This window comes from Thunnus albacares, chromosome 11 (assembly GCF_914725855.1).
Source record: "Thunnus albacares chromosome 11, fThuAlb1.1, whole genome shotgun sequence".
Taxonomy (NCBI): domain Eukaryota; kingdom Metazoa; phylum Chordata; class Actinopteri; order Scombriformes; family Scombridae; genus Thunnus; species Thunnus albacares.
The window spans coordinates 14,275,904-14,282,187 of record NC_058116.1 but is presented as its reverse complement, the minus strand read 5'-3'; the positions used below and the strand labels follow the sequence as shown (position 1 = coordinate 14,282,187).

Genomic DNA, 6,284 nt, shown 5'->3' with positions numbered 1-6,284 from the left:
TTGAGAGTTTGTTCCTCTCATCCTCTCCTCTTTTTATTCACAATGAGTACCTAAGATAGTCAAAATGCTACTAAAATGAATAATATTATATATTTTGATCAATTGGCAATCTCCGGGCTGAAAAATAAAGCCAACATGGAAGTACTATGAAGTTCCTTGAATGGCCACTTGAGGCTGGCTCCAAAAGTGAGTCAATCCCCATAGACCCCTATCTTAAAATGCCCAACTTTACAGCAGAAATAAACTTTCATACAGCCTGGTACAAAAAACGGTTTTGGTAACTATAATTAATTTCCTTGTTCATGACAACTGTACAGGGGGTGAATTTTTATATAACTCACTTGTTTAAATTTTATTAAGGTTTGAAGTTATGCATAATTGAGGGCGTGGCTGCCTTCAGAGACAGGTGGGTGCCGTCACAGGCAAGTCGCTACCACGTGACAACGTTAGGTAATGTAACCATGGCATAACCCCAGATCTTGTAATACATCCATGCCCTAGATTCAGGGTACAGCTGAAGCCATAGCTGTCACTATTTCTGTGTGTTTTCAGCTCATGAAAGTTGACTGTAACATTTAAGTTGCCAAAAAAGTCTTGTTCAGCATTTGGTTGTACTAAAAGACCCTCTAAGGAGTCAGATGTTCAGTTTTTTATTTGGTAAGTGCATTTTGTTTTAATGGTTTTAAGCCTGTTTTTTTGCTAATGAAAATTAACGTTAGCATTATCACAATTAAATACACCATGCTAACCAAGCTAGCAGCTAGTGTTAGGGTCAGCTCCAACCTCTCATTCATATATGGTCACTTCTGGCTCCAAAAATTCAAGATGGCGATGGTCAAAATGCAAAGGGCTTCAAAGTGGGAGTCTACAAACCAATGGGTGACGTCACAATGGCTATGTCCATTATTTTTTAGTCTATGATTTTGACTTGTCTATCCAATGTTAACCTTTATTTTGTTTCAGAACAATTTAATTATTTTGACATAATAGGAAATTCAAACTCAAAATTTGCTAATTTACATGGTATCATGTGAGTGTATTTGATATTAACCAGTCTAAGTGTATTATTTAGCTATGGTTTGAGTGCTAAGATCATGTAGACCTTTCTTGATAGTTCTTACATATTAGAGAATGAAGTTAGTGATTTTATTCTGTATTTATTTGGTTAATCAGTATAGCAATTTCTGTGTGTTCCCACTGGTTTTCATTATGTGTCGGCATTGACAACAGAAATGAGTGAGTGTCCAGTTTGCAAGTGTGTAGCTTTAAAATGATTCCCCTTCAAGTTGAAGGCCAGTTTTCTTTTCACACAAAGAAATCAGGGGTGTTCACCCAAACAAGCGCCAAGGATCCTATTTCTTCCAAAACACGTAAAAAACACATGTCCTAGACTATAAGAAGTTTTTACAGCTGTTTGTTTGTGGCTTTTTGCTGCTTGCTGGCCATTGCTGCTGCTTCCTCCCTTTTGGCCTTGCTAGCCATGATGGCCCATCATGGTGTTTAGGGATTGTTCCTCTTTATTCTGGCTGAGAGCTCCAGAAAAGAAACTTTCAACTAAGAAGATTAAAAAGATGCCTAAAGCCACGGACCAAGTACCATTAGCCATTGCACGCCGTTTGCCATATGAATCATCTATTAAATTTGTAATCTCCTGTTTTTATTGTGTAGTCAAACGTTTGTTTTTTTTTTTATAGACTTTTTAGTAGTTAGAGCTCCAGCTTCAACTCTCCAGCCTGCCATTGAATGCACCAAGACTGGAACACACACCCCTGCTGTGTGTTTGCTGTGTGTCCAGCTCATCTGAGACTGTCCAGCGTTGGATTCGCTCTCCTGGGAAGAGCTGGACCAAAGTGCTTCACTGAATCTGCAGAGGTTCTCATCTGGCTGTCACCTTGGCGACCTGAGGATCAACGAGTCTGCTTCATCATGCCCGGCACTCTTTGGGAAGTTCGCCTCATCATCAGCCCCTCATCAAACAGTAGGAACTAACCATCTTGAGAGTTGATGCAAAGAGCTAATTCTAAATGAATTTTTAAAATTCATTCATTCATTCATTCATTCATGTATTCATTCATTAATTCTATTTGTATATATGTGTATATGTGCATTTATTCCCTATTCATCCCTATTCCTTGTTAGTTCAATAAATATCTTAATATCTTATCCTAATTAATTAATTTTATGAGTGCATAATATTTATTTTCAAATGTAGTAACCCCTACACAGGAGTATAAATACTTTAAATTCGTTATGTGCTCATTTAAAAATCTAGTATGAATATGGAGGAGAAACCCCCAAAACCCAGCAGGGTTTGTCGAGTGGCTCCTCACATTACACATCATTAATAAATAACAAACAAGCAAAAACATTTGAATCAGTTGCTTTTCACAGTGAGCTCAGTTCTCCATACCTCTAAATGTAACTGAAGTGGCCTCAATTAGAAACTGAAAAGACCTTCTATTACTTAGACAACACATATTCCTGGAAACGTATGCAGAGTGGGTTAGGTGTTCAGTGCAATATTCACAAAGCTTTCAAGAAAATGGATGCATTTCTTCATCCACATGGTAACAAGTAGATAATTTCACAAATGAATAACCACCTCCATTTGCAACACTCATTGAAAGACTATTAACAGAATTGTTTAATTTGTCCTTTACTTCAAAGATGCATTATGGACTATTGTGTATGTCCTTAAGTTGAAACTGAGAAGGGGAAGTCCATATGAAAAGACAAATGACAGTGAATAGATGCTGTGAGTTTTAGCTGAGTGATATGCAAATCAAAATGAATTACAACCACTTCTCATTTGTTTTGTATCATAAATAAATTTCCATCTTGTCAAAATTTTCTTGTATAATAAAGCAGAAACATGTGTGACAGTGATCCCATATGAAAGGTATTATTTTATGAAACTGATCAGCAGAGGGGATCCAGATAATAGATTTTAATTATCAAGCCCCTTCTTTTTTTTATTAAAATAGCCTATTTTTCCCTCTCACAGTTATGTCTTGCATGTCATTATACATATACCTTATTTCTCCATGGCTCTCTGGCACCATCCTGTGTTTCAGTAGGAATAATGGACTCTGTTATTTAAACATGTTTTAGATGTCAGTTGTGGGCAGAATAAATTTCCAGTAGCCAGTTAGCCAAAATGTCTTAAAGAAAAATAATTATTTTGTTGAGAGAATTTCACATTATGCTGATATATATGGAGCTGCTTTTCAGCAGGTAGCTTCACATAGGGTCCATAAGATGATCTGCTACTGTAGTTCTACTGTAGGGTTATTGATTTTTGTCTAATGTTCTCATTTTGAATATATTACTAAAATGCAAAACTGCAAAAAAAAAGAAAAGAAAAAAGCAATTTAATCTTAAAATGTATGGAAGTGTAAATGTGCAAAGTTGAATATAAAAGAAACAAAAACAGTGATTTCTTTAAAAATCATGTCCAAATTGCATATTTTTTAATATTTATAATCCAGACATGCTCGCATATACATATAAGTGTACAGTGTAGCCCACACTTACAGTAAATGTATTTTAGCATGTATTTTAGTAGGTGTTAGCATGCACCTGTGTGAGTTCATATTGGAGGTACTTATTCATGTCTGTGCACATTTACTTGTATTTTTTTTTTTATTTCCCTATTTAGTTTGTGATACCTGTTAAGTCTATTTTTCATTGGAAAGTATTTGATGTTATCTTGTTGTTGATTTGATTTTAAAACTGTGTACTGATTTGAAATGGATTACAATTTTAGCGGGCAAAAGATCAAATTTTCACTCACATGACAAACCATGACTGTGATGAACAACAATTGAATCATTCATCAGAGTCATATTCACCCTCGTCGTTAATTTTCCTCACACTTGCTCACAGACTTGTTTGCTGAAATAAATGTGAAGAGACGTTCCATTTGCAGGAATTCTCCTCACTAATCAAGTGCAGTGAACCTCACAGGGCCTGTTGTGTAAAGGACTCAGTGGTCACACATGAGTTTTCTCATGGGGCCGTGTTTATGTCTACTCTGTGCACAGATTCTCACGTTTATCTCTCACGTTACATCTTTAGAGGTATTTTTTGACATGGACACTAAATTTAAAATTTGTCACTGACTTTTCTTAAGAAGACATCTTGATATACTGGGTGTAAGTAGGTTGCCAAAGTTAAAAAATAATTCTTGAGAATTTGAGAGTAAATTCACTTTGGAAAGAAAATTCCAGATGTTTATTTATATCTTACCTCAATTATGATAAGCCTAGCCTGTCAATATATAGCTTTCATAACAACAGTGATGAGTTAAAAACATTCTTGTTGGTGTGGTAGAATACAGACTCCCCATAACTCTAAGTCTTACATGTACTTAAACTTTCAGCAGTCACATGCCAGTTCACTGGAATGCATCAGGAGTGTGGGTCAAAGAGGCAAATCTAAGCTTCAGGGGGTTCATTGGTTATAAAGCCTCTTTGATAGGTATGGAGTCTGCTTCTGAACAAAGGCTGCTTAAAGAAAAACTGTAAAGAAGCTGCAAAGTATTATTTCTAGAGGGAAGTGAGGAACAAACCATTCCCATATGATCAACCAATACCATCATCAGCGGTGACTTCTGGCAAAAACACAAGTAATGATCACGTTCTTAGTCACAAGTGCAACCTCACGGATACTCAAGTGAGTATGTGTGGGTTGTGATGGATTTGACCATAATGAGAGTGTTAAAGACATAATAAGTAGAATTTATATTTTCTACCTTTGACCATGTCACTCCAGTTAAAGTCAAGTTTAACTTTATTCAATGAATCAATCAATCAAACTTTGTATAGTGCCCTCCATGCAGATTAGTGCAATTCAAAGTGTTTCACAGCTGACAGACAAGCTGATTATAAAACAGAACAAATGTAAACAGTAAAACAATCTGAGACCAATGCACACAAGAAATAAAAATTATGAAAATGTAACAAAAAAACCTATAAATTAGATTTAAAAAAATAAAAACTAGATAAAACAGAAAAAAATAATGACAAATAAAATCAATAAAAACCAGTAAAAATGTTTTTTAATTTAAAAAAAGGAAATTAACTGGGTTGCGGGTGCTAAAATACATGAATAAACAAAATACACATATATAATAATACAAGATAATCCATAAACAGTTTGACACTGCACATCTCAGTGTCATATGTGTTGCTGTAGTGTTCAATGAGACATTTGGTCACATGAAATCCGGTCATGTTGCCTCAGCATCATTCACTCTTTGACGCAGTTAGAATCAGTATTCCACCAGTCATTCACAGAGTAGGGCTCTTCTGCCTTGAGGGCGTTTTCATGGTTCATTCTTTCAGAGAAGCCCTCTGTTCTTAAAGGACCATGCCAGTGTCTTAAGCCTGTTCTATTCGATTTAAAACAAATTTCATATTCTTTACATACCTGCTAACCATCTCTTAAGACACACCAAGTTAGTATGCTTGCACTGTCATGTAGGTGTCAATGTAGACTGAGCTGCATATTTCAAATAATTAAAAAATTCAATATTTTTGTGAATTACATCATCATATACCAGTATAAATAGTGAGTGAAAATACAAGATTCACAGTTCTTCTATAATACAACTTCAAGTCCTGTAATTTCCACATTTGTTCTTTTCTCACTTGCACAGCATAGGCTGGCAGCTGAGACCTTTCTGATGAGGGGAAACAGTGTGAAAAGTCTGATTAATGTCACAAAAAAAAGCTGAGAACTGAATGGCTACAAAAACAAACTCCACAAACTTTAACTTCTGTCTGGATTTAGGTGATTAGTCCCCCATGATTTACACAAGAGATCTAGGGGCACTAGCAGAAAAGCAGATTTTTTCATTTGTTAGAATGACACAACAAATCAAATAAAGTGTTAAGACGATGTTTCTATTTCAATTCAATTTTAATCTGAATTTTTATTAATTGTACTTGTTCACACACAAGTGCATACTCAATTTTTTATTTGACCAAATATCTCTCCAGGTTCTCATCTGTTCTGTTTGAGGCAAAACAGATGTGTTTGTCTATTTTGTTCTCTTCTTTCCTGAATCACTTAAAGTAATAAATGAGAAATATTTTTGTCTTTTTGCACAAAGTGGCTATGCAAAACTTGATGGCCCCTCAGGCAGTTTCTTGGTATTCATTCAGATCTTCCAGTTCACAGCCCTGCTGTCAGGTGATCATCACAAGACCGATGGGTTAATCCTCCCATGCTATACAAAAGCAAGAACAGAAATGAGTGGTTTTCTAACTGTGCATGCCACC

General features: G+C 35.5%; 1 long non-coding RNA gene across 1 annotated transcript; it reads left to right on the top strand.

Annotated features, from left to right (window-relative positions):
* Positions 1-218: 218 nt before the first annotated feature.
* On the top strand, positions 219-2,160 carry LOC122992586. The gene is made up of 2 exons (XR_006406073.1): positions 219-657; positions 1,695-2,160. It is a non-coding gene; the product is annotated as an uncharacterized LOC122992586 (long non-coding RNA).
* Positions 2,161-6,284: the final 4,124 nt, after the last annotated feature.